General features: G+C 39.9%; 1 pseudogene; it reads right to left on the bottom strand.

Annotated features, from left to right (window-relative positions):
• Positions 1 to 3,942: 3,942 nt before the first annotated feature.
• LOC110554685 (small ribosomal subunit protein bS21m-like) lies at positions 3,943 to 4,175 on the bottom strand (annotated as a pseudogene).
• Between the last annotated feature and the right edge of the window lie 11,493 nt (positions 4,176 to 15,668).

The raw sequence follows: 15,668 nt of genomic DNA, 5'->3' as shown, positions 1-15,668 counted from the left end.
CTAGAACCCCTGCACAGATGTAACCCATGGCAGTTCAGTGTCCAAGTGGGTTCCATAGTAATGGGAAGAGAGACTGCCTCTGACATAATCTGATTGGCCTGCTCTTTGATCACCTCCCCCTGAGGGGGGAGCAGCCTTACCAGGCCACAGAAGATGACAATGCAGCCACTCCTGATGAGATCTGATAGACTAAGATCAGAAGGAAGGAGAGGAGGACCTTCCCTATCAGTGGACTTGGGGAGGGGCATGCGTTATGAAGGGGAAGGAAGGGTGAGATTGGGAGGGGAGGAGGGAGGGATTTATGAGGGGATACAAACTGAATAAAGTGTAATTAATAAAATTAAATTTAAAAAAATGGCTCTCTTGTCTTTGTCCTAAAGTGAGTATCATGCTTAAAGACAGTCAGTGGTACTGATAGAAACAGGGTTCACAGTGATAGTTTTCCAGCTGAATACACCTACAATCCCAGCGTAAGAGAGATGAAAGTAAGGATATCTAGTGTTTGAAGCTAGCCTAGGCTACAGTGGGTTCCAGGCTAGTGGGAAGTACACAATAGGACTATGTGTCCTTATAATAAATAAATAACATAATTGAAATATATGGACACAGACAGGCTCTAAAATAGAAGTTTCTCCCAATGTCTCCTAAGTAGCTACTGAACTCTGTAGTCAAAACAGGTGCCAGAGAAGTGGCTTAAAGCCACTCATACATCCTAAGCAGACAATTTAGCAAGACTCAAGTATATTTTACAGAAATAATAAATACAAGATCTTACACATGACAGAGGTATTGAACAACAAGTAACTACTACATTTAAAAGATGAGCATGATGTGTATTACTTCTACTGGGAAGCTCCTTCACTGAACACAGAAATGACCCATACGAAGGATACCATCAGCATTTATGCTTGTTTCCTTCCCCATCCCCAGAATCATTTAACACTCAGAGCTGAGGTTGGTACAGCACAGACTTGTATAATGGTGCCAATCATGCTCTATTTTCCCCATTTCTAAATTTTCCATTTGCAAGTACATGACTGTAATGCATTAGCTAATGACATAAAACACCAGAGTATTTTCATCAATAACCAGAACTGCCCTGCCTCTAGAGTTTCTCAGAAAATATAAAGAGAGAGAGAGAGAGAGAGAGAGAGAGAGAGAGAGAGAGAGAGAGAAAGAAAGAAAGAAAGAAAGAAAGAAAGAAAGAAAGAAAGAAAGAAAGAGCAAGCTTGTAACAGTAGGGTAAACCAAAATCAAACTTTTATCACATGGATAAATTCTTGCACTGTGTGGATGCTCTCAGCAGTCCCATTACAGGAAATAAAATAAAACTCAATAAACAAAACCATACTTCCTTCAGTCTTAGGTGCTAGAGGTCCCTTTTGCTTGTGCAGAAACCAGAAAATAACAGACACTCCATGTGATGTGGTCAGCCGGGTGGACTTAGAGCAACATCACTGTCAAAATCTCATCCATTCTGCTGCATACAGGAAAGCATGTGACAAGGACATGCACTCATAGTCTTATTTACAAAAGTTCACGATAGCAATAGCAGTTCACACTTGCATAGCACTGGCTGTATGCTAGCTATTCTCTATGAAGCATGCCTGGTTCATGTATGTGCATGTGTGAGTGTGTGTGACATACGAACAAATAAATGTTTATCATAGAATCTTGACAACACCCCTACAACAAAGTTACTAATGGTACCCATGCTTTAAAGATGGAAAATGAGAGGAGCTTACCACAGAGGGCCCCTGAAAGACTCTACCCAGCAGTGTATTAAAGTAGATGCTAAGATTCATATCCAAACTTTGGGCAGAGTGCAGGGAATGTTATGAAAGAAGGGGAAATAGAAAGACCTGGAGAGGACAGGAGCTCCACAAGGAGAGCAACAGAACCAAGAAATCTGGGCCCAGGGGTCTTTTCTGAGACTGATATTCCAAACAAGGACCATGCATGGAGATAACCTAGAACCCCTACACAGATGTAACCCGTGACAGCTCAGTGTCCAAGTAGGTTCCCTAGTAATGGGAGCAGGGACTGGCTCTGGCATAAACTTAGTAGCTGGCTTTTTGATCACCTCTCCCTGAGGGGGAGTAGCTTTACCAGGTCACAGAGGAAGACAATGCAGACATTCCTGATAAAACCTGAGAGGTTAGGGTCAGATGGAAGGGGAGGAAGACCTCTCCTATCAGTGGACTTGGAGAGGGGCATGGGAAGAGATGAGAGAGGGAGAGTGGGACTGGGAGGGAATGAGGGAGGAGGGATCAAGGATACAAAGTGAATAAACTGTAATTAATATTAAAAAATTTTTTAAATGTTTTTAAAAGATGGAAAATTGGGACCCAAGATCACATGGCTCAAAGACTCACAGAGCTAGCACTTAATCTCACAAGATATCTGAATGGGTTATGTGTTTTATTCACAATGCTACACTGCCTACACATAAATTTGCCCTCAAACGAGCCAGTTGGTGTCTAATCTCAAATCTTTCCCCTGGAATAGCACCTGAGAAACTCTGACTAATTCTGAAGTCAGTGGTGGCATTGCTTATCCTCTAACCTTCAGAAGATTCTCAGGTTTTGGGACTGTGCCCGCAGCTCACTACAGAAGTTTCAGAGTCACGTTGAAAAGTTGCGATATCTCACTGGTCACTACCTTGTCACCAGCAGCACAATTTTGGTGTTCTGTTCTGGGGAAAGTGATGCCCTGCCATGTACATCCCCAAAATGTCTCTATGAAGATGCTATATCCAGAGTGATGACATTGTAGGGTTGGGGCCTTGGGCCTTTAGACAAGGTCATGAAGGTAAAACAGTGTAGTTTTCTATAAGGGATTATAAAATGAGACATTCACTCTTTTCTCCCATTCTCTATGGATCACACAAAGAACTACAAATTCTCTTCCTCTGTCTCCCTTTCAGCCCTTTGTTTCAGCTGCCAACTCCCTCAGTCACTCCCTGGAAACCTGCTAATGTCACCCGCCAGCCAGGGAATTAGACAGGCCATCTTCACTCTCCTTCTTGTTCCTCAATTCCAATGGCTCAGTCATAGCCCAGCTTTGTAGCAGCCCACCTGCTGTAGCTTCTCCTTCTCGACTCCCATTCCTAGGGGTCTATTGAGATCCTGGCGTCTCACTGCTTTACTCCCTTCTGTGGACCCTCTTAGTACCTGCCCCCCTCTAGTCCATGCCCAGTCCTTACTGTCAGCTCCCAATACCTAGAAACACATTCTACCTGAGACCTAATGGCCACCCCTGGCAGGTTATCAGAAGCATTCCCTATCAGGCAACTCACAGCTACCATACTCTCCTAAGAACCAGAGAAGGCAATAGAAACCAAGAAACAGAACACCCACACAGTATAGACAAGACCAAATATCAGCACCTAAATTTACAATCATCCCAAACCCGGATGTATAGATGCCAGTGTAAAAATACAATCACTAACCCTGAGGATAGTATGTCCCCACTAAAGCCCAGCAACCCTGGTACAGCAGGCCCTGAGAAATGCAATATGCCTGAAGCAAGGCTCAAAAGAGCTTTAATGAGTATGTGCAAGGTCCTTGGAGAGGAAATGAATAATTCCATTAAAGAAATCTATGATAATACAAACAATGGAATGAAGTGAAGAAAACAGTTTGAAACATAAAAGTAGAAATAGAATCACTGAAGACAACCCAAACTGAGAGAAAAACAGAAAGGAAAAATTTTAAGAATTCAACGTTGAACCTCAAAAACAAGCCTCAGCAGCACAAACAGGGCCCGTTTGAGTCTGAACCAGGTCCTTTGCACATATATTATGGCTTCTAATTTTGTAGGTTTTTCTTTTTTTCTTGTTCAAGTGTGCTTGAGTTTATTGTAGAGAAAGGTAACAGAAATTGGGATTGGATAAAGAAAAAGGCAGGACAGAGAATTAATGTGGGCCTTCTATCCCAGACCTTAGCAGCCAAGCTGTGGATCTACATGGTTCTGTCTCATCTAGAAGTTAATCATCCGAGCCATTTCCATGTTGTAGATCCTTCAGCATGTTTCAAAGCTCTCCTGCTGGCAACCATGACAAATAGAGTCATCACTCTATGACTTCAGTAAGCCCCTCAAGTGGTGAGGATACCTTCCATGTTCTCCTCCTGAACCATCACAGTCCTGAAAATGAACTTCAGATATTTAGCCATGGCCTTGCATTCAATTCTCAAGACCTACAGACAGGGGTCTCAGTACTCGGACTCCCAGTTTTGTGTTTTTATGGGATTCCTGAGTGTAAGAATGAATTGGTCTTTGATTCTTGTGCCTTTTCCTGGTATCTTCTTCTGTTTCTTTGTCTTGCCCAACTCTGTTATGATAGTTTTGCTTTTATTTTATTGTATTTTACTTTACTATATTATTGATATCATCCCTTCAGAGTGGTTCCTATCCTCCCTAATGCTGCGACCCTTTAATGCAGTTCTTTATGCTGTGCTGATGCAAAAACAGAAAATTATTTCATTGCTACTTCATTACTACATTTTGCTACTGTTATAAATTGAAATGAATATATCTGATGTGCAGTATATCCATATGCAACCCACAGGTTGAGAACTACTGTCTTAGAAATTTGTTGTTTTCTAATCAGGGACAGAAAGGGAGTGGATCCAGAGGGGAGGAGATGTGGGGAAGAGCTGGGAAAAGTAGAAGAAGGAAAAACCATAGTCAGGACAAAGAATGTGAGCAAAGAATCTATTTTCAATTAAAGAAAAGTTAAATACATTAAAAAAAGCAAGACTCAAACAGAATACAAGTGATGGGAGACAGAATCTCAGGTGCTGAAGGTAAGATAGAAGAAATGGATACCTCGGTCAAAGCAAACGTTAAATGTTAAAACATCCAGGAACTCTAGGATACTATGAAAAGATCAAATCTATGAATAATAGGATAGAGGATGAAGAAGAAACCTAGGTCAAAGGAACAGAAAATATTTTCAACAAAATCATAGAAAAAAAAATTTCCAAAACTAAAGATTCCTATCAAGGTACAAGAACCATACAGACCACTAAATAGAATCAACAAGAAAAGAATTTCCCTCCTTACAAAGAAAGAGTATTAAAAGTTTTAAGGAGACCCTGACAATGCAGCCACTTCTGATGAGAACTGATAGACTAAGATCAGAAAGAAGGAGAGGAGGACCTCCCCTATCAGTGGACTTGGGGAGGGGCATGCAGGCAGAAAGGGGGGGAGGGTGGGACCAGGAGGGGAGGAGGGTGGGGGTTATGGGGGGATACAAAATGAATAATGTGTAATTAATAAAAGTTAAATAAAAAATTTAAAAAAAGTTTCAAGAAGAAAAAAAAATCAAGTAACATATAAAGGCATACCTGTTAGACTAACACATGAGTTCTGAATTGAAATTCAAAAAGCCAGAAGGGCCTGGGCAGCTGTTCTATAAATTCTAAGATAACACAGAAGCCAGGCTGGACTACATATCCAGCGAAACATTCAATCACAGTAAATGGAGAACGAAAGGTATTCCATGATACAACCAAATTTAGCAGTACAAATTCAGGTCTATAGTAGGCTCTAGAAGAAAATTTTCAACCTGAAGAGGTTAATGACACTCAAGGAAACAGATGGAATAAATAATCTCAACTAGCAAATCAAAGGAGGAGGGAACCCAAACCATAACAATAAAATAGCAGAACCAAACAAACACTGCTTATTGGTAACTCTAAATATTGAGGGTCTCATTTCCCTGATTAAAAAAAAAAATACAGACTAATGGATTGGTCTCAAAAACAGGACCCATCCTTCCATACAAGTGAAAGCCTGCACAAAACTCAATTTCAGATGAATCAGAGACCTCAACATAAGGCTAGATATAATGAATCTGATAGAGGAGAAATTAAGGAATAGCCTTGAATTCATTAACACAGGAAAAGACTTCCTAAACAGAGCAGCATTAGAACAAGCACTGAGCTCAATAATTAATAAATGGAACCTCATTTATTAACCAAGAAGCTTATGCAGGGCAAAGGACACCATCATTCAAACAAACCACTGAGCTACCGAAGTGGAAATGATTTGTACCAACTATATATCCTATAGAGAATGTATATATTTAAAATATATAAAGAAGTTTTTAAAATGCACATCAATAAAAGGAACCAATTTAAAAATGGGGTACGGATTAAAACAGAGATTCTCAAAGACAAAACTCAAATGACTGAGAAGCACTTAAAGAAATGTTCAGCATCCATAGGCATCAGGGAAATGCAAATCAGAACAACTTTGAGATTTCATCTTACGCCCATTAGATTGGTTACAATAACAAGTGACAGCTCATGCTGATGATCTAGAGCAAAAGGAACAGTCAGCCACAGTGTAAACGTGTACAGCCACTGTGGAAACTGTGGTGTTTCCTCAGAAGGCTGGAAATAGATCCGCTTCATGATTCAGCAATAAACCCATAAGAAACTTCAGCCTACTAGAGGGATACTTGTTCAATCATGTTCATTGCTACTCTATGTTCATAATAGCCAGAAATTAGGAAGAGCCTAAATGCTCATCAACAAATAAGCAAACAGGTACCTCTATAAGGAGTATTATTTATTTAGTCATATTTAAAAAGTGAAATTATCAGGCAAATGGTTAGAGAAATTATTCTAAATGAGGTAACCCGGACACTGAAAGACAGATATGATATGTATTCATTTATATGAATATTGGTTTTAAGTCTTTATAAGTAAGCTATAATCCATATGAGCACAGAGGTTAGGTATTAAATAAAGTGTGGATGGCTCTCTCTAGAAAAGGGAAATAAAATAGTTACAGATGGAAAGGGGCAACTTTAATGCGAGCATCAAATGGGGAGGGGGAGAAAAAGTGAAACAAGAGAGGGAAAACAGGGAAGGATGGCAAATAAGGGCGATATGTAGACATGTGGAAACTTATGCGGTAGGATAAGCTTATATATACTTAAGTTTATATATACTTATATATATATGGTAGGATATATATATATATATATATATATATATATATATATATGAAAGCAATCTAAATGAAATCACCAAATAATGGGGAAGACAGAGCTCAAACTTAACATCTCTAGTCACCAAATTAGTTTACATCTAATCCAAAGGGGCTCCAAGGGATCCTCCCCCAAAAAACAATCTAGGCTATTGCCAAGGCTATTGGCTGCTCTCTTCAAACTGATGGTAAGGTCAAGCTAATGCCGATTTAGAGCCGTTACCCATAAGGACTAGTACTGATGATGCCGAAAGCTACTCTGCACGCTACCAATAAGTAAACACCAAGCCAACCACAAAGCTTGTGAGAGTAACCAACCAGTATCTGACAGGACTTAAGGCCCACTCCATGAGATGGAACCCATCCCCAACACTGCTCAGGAGGCTGGAAACTTGAGATGAGATAGGGAAAAACCAGATACTACAGTTCTGCCAAAGCAACATACAATAAAATGACTTCTAATGATACTCTTCTATATTTATAGATTAGTGTCTTGCTCAGCCATCAGTATAGAAGCTTCCTCTTAACATAGATGGGATCAAATACAGAAACTCACAGCCAGACATTAGGCAGAGAATAAGATATCTTGGAATACTCAGCCCTAAATATGATGTATCCATCAGATCCCTTTCACCCCAAGGAAGAGAAGCTGGAAAGACTGTAAGAGCCAGAGTGTGGATAGAGTACAAGGAAACAAGGACTCTAAACACAGCATTAACAGCACATATCAAAGCTCACACAGAACGTGGCAGTGTGCACAGGGCCTATACAGACCTATACCAAATAGGGTCTTGGCTCTGACAGGAAAAGTGAACACAAGCCTTCACCCCCAAAGCTATCTCCAATTGACAACCACTCATTCACATGTGGAAAAATAGTTTTTTCCAACAGTCTCATTGACAATGCAAACTACTCTTCAGAGTAGGCCTCAGGCCCAACAGAGTACGGCCAACACAAACCAAACTCAATGTCTCATTTAGAGTTTCTCTGTCTCATAATGTCTTCTCAGGGATGTTTTTTTAAACTTATAGGTCCTTTGCATATTACAGGTCATTGCTTCCAGTTTTATTTTTTTATGGGATTTCTGCGTGTGAACATGTGTGTCTCTGAATATGTTTCTCGTGCTTTTTTCTTTGGCTCTTTTTCTTCTGTTTGTTTGTTTCTATCCCAATTTGTGTGGTTTTATCTTATTTTTATTACTATTCTATAAATGCCTGTTTGTTTTCTATGAAGAGATAAAAAGGGTATGGATTCAGATCAGAGGGAAAGTGAAGAGGATCTTGGAGAAGTTAGGAAAGGGGAAACCATAATAAGGAATATATTGTATGAAAAAAAAACTACCTTGATGAAAGAATAGAAAAAAAATGAAAGAAAGGCAAAAGCCAAAGGTGGCTATCCTTAGCCTACAGACTAAAAATTCAGCAGAAAATGACCAGGTCAGTGTCTTGACCCTGATTTTCCAGTCTCCTTAGCTGTGTTTATGTTGCCCCGTATTGGGGATTTCATTCTGGCAGCCTGAGCTGACTACGACAGATACAAACAGTGTGTAGTGACATAGACAAGATGACTGTACAGCTGTGTTCACAGAAGAGATGCAGACAGGAGGAAGAGGCCCTTAAGAGGTTCACTGATGGAAATCTTTATGCCCTTCATTGGGAATCTATAGGAAAACAAAGAATGATGGGTATTTGTCACTGAAGCCAGTATAATTTTTTCTCATTATTACTATCTCTCTGAGCACTTCAACACAGCATTTACTCTGATAAGAAGTGATTCCTTGAAAGGGTAATTTCCCCCAAGGCACACTGTAGCACTACTCAACTGAACCTACTCAACCCCAGCTCTGTGAGCAAAGCCGCCCGTCCCCCACCAGCATCATGCAGCAAGTGGCAAGGGAGGACGGTGTTTCCTGGCGAATCTTTCAGGGTTCTTGATGTATAGCATGAAAGAACTCCAGCAAGAAGGGCCTAGAATCAAAACCTTCAAAAAGATCTGAGGTCCTGCTCTATGGGAGGACTGGCGCTGTAGAAATGGTCAAAAGCCAGTGGCTAGGGAGCCCACAGGTCCCATTGGAGGAACACTTGACTGACACGGGGCCAACTGAACATGTAACTAGACTACCTTATTAACATCTATGTTCCACCCATGGGCTGGTGCGGCTCTCAGCACTGCTGTGAGAAGCCTCTTTGACCGATGAGCAACGGTCATAACAGGAACTCATAACTGACTGAAGGTTTGAGAATAACCGCTGAGTGGTTGTCCCTAGAACATCTGTGTCACTCACTCTAAAGTCTAGAAGACATCAGAGAAGAGCAGTGTGAGAACTGTGGGAGCAAAAGGACAGAGAAAAATGTGAAGGGACACTACCACTTGAACGTTACATGACCTTTGCCTTTATGTGTATATGACAGCTGTGACTGACTGCATGGAGAAAGAAGAAAGGATGGAAGGAAGGAGGGAGAGAGACTAATTGGGAAGAAAAGGAACAGAGAGCAGGGGCATGAGAAACAGTACTGGTGGTCCATGTGGTTCTAAAGCACTGTGTGTATGATATATGTCAGCCTTTTAAAAAAGAAGAGGAAAGGGGCTCATAAAGGTCCAGCTAGGACAAAGGTTCTCACTCATGAAATGACTCTTCCTTTCAAACTAACCCAAAGTGAAAAAGGGACATTGCTAACAAAGTTGGACATGGACACTGCTGCCAATCTCGATTATGATGGAGGCCAGGAGAGGTGGTCATTTATGTGAGTTATCTAATTTTTTCTCATATTCCCTTTCAAATAAATGTGGAAATAAAGAATGCCTTGATGATTTAATTTTAGGAATGAGTACTTTATAATATTTTGCATTTGAACACTAAAGCACCCTTTTTGCCCTGCACCCGAAACGTGACAGTAAGCTAATATCAGTAAACTATTGAGTGACTGCAGTATGTCTGTGCTTTTGTCAGAAATGCTCTATTCATTTGAGCATTATGTTGTCAAAAACATCTCAGTACTTAGCAAAAATTGCCCCACAAATTAGTAAAGGCATTCTTTGTCAACCATCTGGCAAGCTGTTAGATGAATAATTTTCTTCTTTTTTCCCAGTCTAATGATTCCAGCACAATCCTCTACCAGATGGCTCCTGTTACTGAACAAATGATGATAAGAAGCGTTTTTAGACTAGCCACAGATGTATAAACAGTGACAACTCTGAGTTGAATCTGAAATATAATGCAGCAGACTGTGGGGTTCCAAATACAGTATACGCTATTCAATTTCCTCCAGCCTTCATGAGTGTTTCATATTCCCTAGGATGATTCCAATGATAAAGGATATGGTACACTCAGAGATAAAGATGACAAGTGGTCATCTTGTTGGTTTTGTTACAGGAAGAAAGTTTCAAATCGAGACTTGTAAGTGATTCAAACGTAAGAGAATTCAGCCTTACGCTGAGGTGTGCCTGGTTTATTTGGAAGAGCACGCCTCTGGGCTCCACAGATGTGTTTCCTTTTTACTCAGCAATTCTATTTCCCTCTTGTTGTGTATTTTTCACTAGAAATTCTGTTGTTGTCCAGACACTTTGTTATTTTTTCCCACATATGACTGGTTACCTGCCTCTACAGGGTAAAAGACACATTCTCAGAGCAACAAACATGGAAGCCTATAGAACCTGGAAGTAGTGCAGTGACCCTTCTCCAAAACCATGTTCTACATTTTTCTATTCAATACCTGTGGCTTTCTTGAATAATTTAGTAAAACATTAAATCTATTCTCAACAGAGTTAGACATTGGCTCTTGTTCAGTGATATAAAGAATCTCTCAACAAATTGAACATGTTTCTAATTGCAGATCTAATGTTTTAAACCAACCCCCCATATGGGGGATAGTATGCCCCACCTCCAGGGCTGAAAGGCAGCAGGAGGACCTCCTGCATCACTAGTCACTGATGAGCCCTTTACAGGAGAACTTCAGGAGGACTCGGGTGCTTCTGATTTTTTTTTCTTCTTGACAACTTTATAAATATGCGATAGATGTGCAGTAAACTTCATGCACTTAAAGTATACAATTAAATGTCTTGAAATATTTATGTAACTGAGAAACCAATGACTCATCCAAGATAACGAATTAACATGTCAAGAACAAGTTTCCTTGTTCTTTTCTGTAATGTTTTTGTTCTTAAAGTCAGTTGCCACAAAACTGACCATCTAGAAAGAACACTTGATTTTATCAGGCTACTGTGGTTACATTAATTAAATTTCAAAAACCCTGTTCTCTTTCACCACCAATTAGAAGCCATCTTAGTCCATAACATGTATTAGTTTACCTTTTTTCCTTCCATAATCAATCTTATGAAGATCTTCCCACAGTGTAAGGAGTGTTAACATAGCCTATGGTAAGAATCCTTAGTCATGCACATAAATCATGACTCTCAGGTTATGCTTTTATGGGATTCATGAGTGTGTGAACAAGTCGGTTTCTGATTCTTATGCCTTCTTTTGGGCTCTTTTCCTTCTGGTTGTTTATCTTGTCAAACTCTGCTGTGATGGTTTTTGTTTTATCTTATTATATTTTATTTTCTTACATTTTATTATAATTCCTTAGAAGCCTGTTTGTTTTCTGAGATAAGAAAGGATGTGGGTCTGGATGGGAGGGGAAGTAGGGAGAAAGTGGAAGGAGAAGAGGGAGAGGTAACCATATTGGTGATATATTATATGAGGAAAAATATTTTTAACAAATGAAAAAAAAACTCTTAGTATAAACATGGCTTAGTAGACTCTTTAAAATTAAAGAAACTATAAAATACCCACCCATATGCTTTTACTATGACAAGAAGGCACTAATTTGATAAATATTTAGAGAAGCATTAGTTCCTAGAAAATCAGGCCTTTTACTTAATAAGTCATATATGAATCAACAAATATGTAATTATCACCAATACCACAGGACAAGTCCCATCTTTGGGGCAAGTCTTATCCTGAAGATCATCTGCCTTAAAAACAAACAAACAAACAAAAACCTTCTTGGCCATTACATCTTCCAGCTGCATGATGACAGATCATCTAGTTAGAGTCTGAAGAGTTTATATCCAAGGAACAAATCTGTTGGAAACAAATCTTTTATAATCATAGTCCTAAAAGCAAAGGCTCTTGCAAGAATGTCTTACTGAAAGGGCAGCATGTTAACATGACTCAGCAAGCCACAAAACGTTAGGCCACAAGCCACAGGGGATAGACATCCAGTATATTTTACTACTGGATGATGGTTGTGACATCACAACAAACGTCTGGTGATGCCTGAATTATGGCAAGTCCAAACTGTTATACCTTAAAAAGCAGTGTGTGTGTGTGTGTGAGAGAGAGAGAGGAGGTTCTCTATTTGCTTTTTCAGACTAAAGTGTCTTTAAGTCACTCGAGAGTTTATTTATTCTGGAACAGGTGTTCTGAGAACATTCTTTTCTGTCGAATGCTAATCGGTAGAAGAGGATTTTACCTCACTAGTCTGAGGTCACTCCAGCTACCCCAGCTGATTTCACAGTGAGTTCCCAGGCCTCACTGATCTTTGCACTTCCTGATATGCACATCATTTTTGTTGGTTGCTTGTCAGAATCAACCGTTGTACAAGATAAACTCCATGGTGAATACAAACATATACATTTGTGAAGGAACACTCGGGCTTGCAGTGTTAGCACTGTTGTTTTATTTGCTTACTGACACTGCAGTCACAGAGGAGCAGGACAGCACAGACTTAAAGAAGCATGGCAGCTGAGGCAGGGACACAGTGGCTGGGACACCGTACACCTGACTGTGCAGAATAGCGTGTGGTACTATTTCCTGCTATTACTGTCCTAATAGTTCCTTTATTTTAATCTGTATCAATATCTAACACTTGAAGATAAATAAATGGATACAATGTGATTTGAAGGGCAGGGAACTCTACTTGGACTGACTTTAAAAAAAAAAAAGCAAACAAAGAAAGAAGAGACATGTCTGCTTGTATTTTAATGACTTCATACAACTTTCATTTTCATCAGGTTCAGCACCCACATGGCAGGTCACAACTGTCTGTAACTCCAATTCTGGGGCATTCTACACCCTCACACAGACATTCATACCAGTAAAACATCAACACATAAATAAATAAATAAATAAATAAATAAATAAATAAACAAACAAATAAATAGGGTTGTGGCATATTAACAAAAAGCTATACCACTCCTAGGCATATATCCAAAAGATGCTCAAGTACACAACAAGGACATTTGCTCAACCACGTTCAGAGCAACTTTTTTTCATAATAGCCAGAAGCTGGAAACAACCCAGATGTCCCTCAATGGAGAAATGGATACAGAAATTGTAGTACATTTACACAATGGAATACTGCTATTAAAAACAAGGAAATCATGAAATTTTGCAGGCAAATTGTGGTAACTAGAAAGAACATTTTGAGTGAGGTAACCCAGAAGCAGAAAGACACACATGGTATATACTCAATCATAAGTGGATATTAGCCATATAATACGGTATAAACTTACTAAAATCTATAGTCCTAAAGAAGCTAAACAACAAGGAAGACCCTAGAGAAGATGCGCAATCCTCATTCAGAAGGACAAACACGATAGACATCAGAAGCAGGAGACAGGGAACAAGACAGAAGCCTTCCACAGAGGCTCTGAAAAACTCTGATTGAGGCATCCATCCAAGCAGAGGCTGAGCTCATAGCCTGATCAGAGAGCAGGTATCCAAGTTCATGACAGAGGAGGCCCCTGCTCCCCTTTCTCAGGAAGCCACATGGAGACTGAGCTGCTTAAATCTCATTCAGAATGACAAACACAATAAACCCCAGAAGCAGTGGAAGAGAGGGATCAGGACAGGAGCCTACTATAAAGGTCCTCTGTAAAGGCTCCACCCAAAAGGGGGTTGAAGCAGATGCTGAGACTCACAGCCAATCTTTGCACAGAGCACAGGGAGTCTTATGGAAGAATGGGGAGGGGGGAGGCGCAGAGACATAGAAAAACCCAGAGAAGACAAGAGCTCCACAAGGAGACCAACAACGCTAAAAAAAAATAAGATACCATGGGGTGCTGCAGAGACCGATGCACCAACTAAGGATCATGCATGGAGAAGCTAGGCCAAAGATCTTAAATTTGGGTTTATTTGCCATTGCTTACACTTTACCTTTGTTATTGAAGGATAATTTTACTGACTGTTGGCTGAAAGCTTGTTTTCATTTTCCTTCAGCACCTTGTGGTTATGGTCCAAAGCCTTTACAGTTCACGGTAAGAAGTCTCTGATAACCTTACCATGAGTTTTCCCTATCTGCCTCCCACATTTTCCTACAGTCAGAAATTTGCTTTTGTCTGTCGTTCACTATGATATATCCAGGAAAAATATTCAGAATTTAGCCTTCTTAGGCTTCAGTGAGGTTTTGAAAGTGTAAATTGCTAATCCGCATTAAACTGTACTAAACCATTATTTCTTTCCATGTGTTTTTTTCTGACTCCTTTCTTCCCCCAATGATTCTATTTACAAAATACATTAAGCTGTTCCACAATGTCCCAGAAATTGTTATTTTTTATTTTTAAAACTTATGCTTTCTTTTATAATTCCATATGTATGTGTAATATTCTTTCATCAAATCTTCCCAATTATTCACTTTTAATGATTTATTTATTTTTATTTTATGTACAATAAATTTATTAATTTTATTTTTTTTTTAATTTTGCCTTCATATATGTCTATGTGGTGGTGTCGGTCTCCTAGAACTGGAGCTACAGACAGTTGTGAGCAGCCATGTTCTCTGAAAAAGCAGCCAGTGCTTTTAACCACTGAGCCATCTCTCCACCCCCTATTCTTTCTTATCCTCTTCCTCATCTTATTAAATCCCTTCTACTTCCTAAGCCCCCTTGTTACTGTGTGTGTGAGAGAGAGCAGTTTAGGCTCAGAATTTGTATATTACTTCTAAGGATCTTATGCATCCAAATTTTCTTTAAAAATTTTAGCTGCCAGGCTCTCCGATCATCTCCCTCTGGGGGGATGCAGCTCTGCCAGGCTACAGAGGAAGACACTGCAGTCAATCCTGATGAGACCTGATAGGTTAGAGTCAGAGGGAAGGGGAGGAAGACCTCCCTTATCAGTGGACTAAGGAATAAGCATAGGGGAAAAGTCTGAGGGAGTGGGGATTGGGAGGGGATAAGGAAGGGGGCCACAGCCAGGATACAAATTGAATAAATTATAATAAATGATAAAAATAAAATAAATATTAAAAAAATAAATAAGGGAATCTTAGGAAAGAATGGGAAGATAGAAAGACCTGGGGAGACAGGAGCTCCAAAAGGATACCAACAGAGTCAGAAAAAAGAAAACTGAGCCCTGGGGGCACTGAAGAAAATAATACCCCAACCAAGCACAAAGCATGGAGAAGACCTAAAACCCCAGCTCAGATGTAGTCTATACACTCAGTGTACAAGAGGGTCCCTAGTAAGGGGAGCAGGGACTTTCTTTGGCATAAACTCAGTGGCAGGCTCTCTGATCACCTCCCACTGGGGAGTGCAGCCTTGCCAAGTCACAAAGGAAAACAACCAGTCCTGATGAGACCTGATAGGCTAAGGTCAAATAGAAGGGGAGGAGGACCTTTCCTATCAGTGGACTAGGGCAGGGGCATAGGGAGAGAAAAGGAAAGGAA

Source organism: Meriones unguiculatus, chromosome 11 (assembly GCF_030254825.1).
Source record: "Meriones unguiculatus strain TT.TT164.6M chromosome 11, Bangor_MerUng_6.1, whole genome shotgun sequence".
Classification (NCBI taxonomy): domain Eukaryota; kingdom Metazoa; phylum Chordata; class Mammalia; order Rodentia; family Muridae; genus Meriones; species Meriones unguiculatus.
The sequence above is the reverse complement of the archived record's forward strand: the minus strand, read 5'-3'. Positions and strand labels throughout refer to the sequence as shown.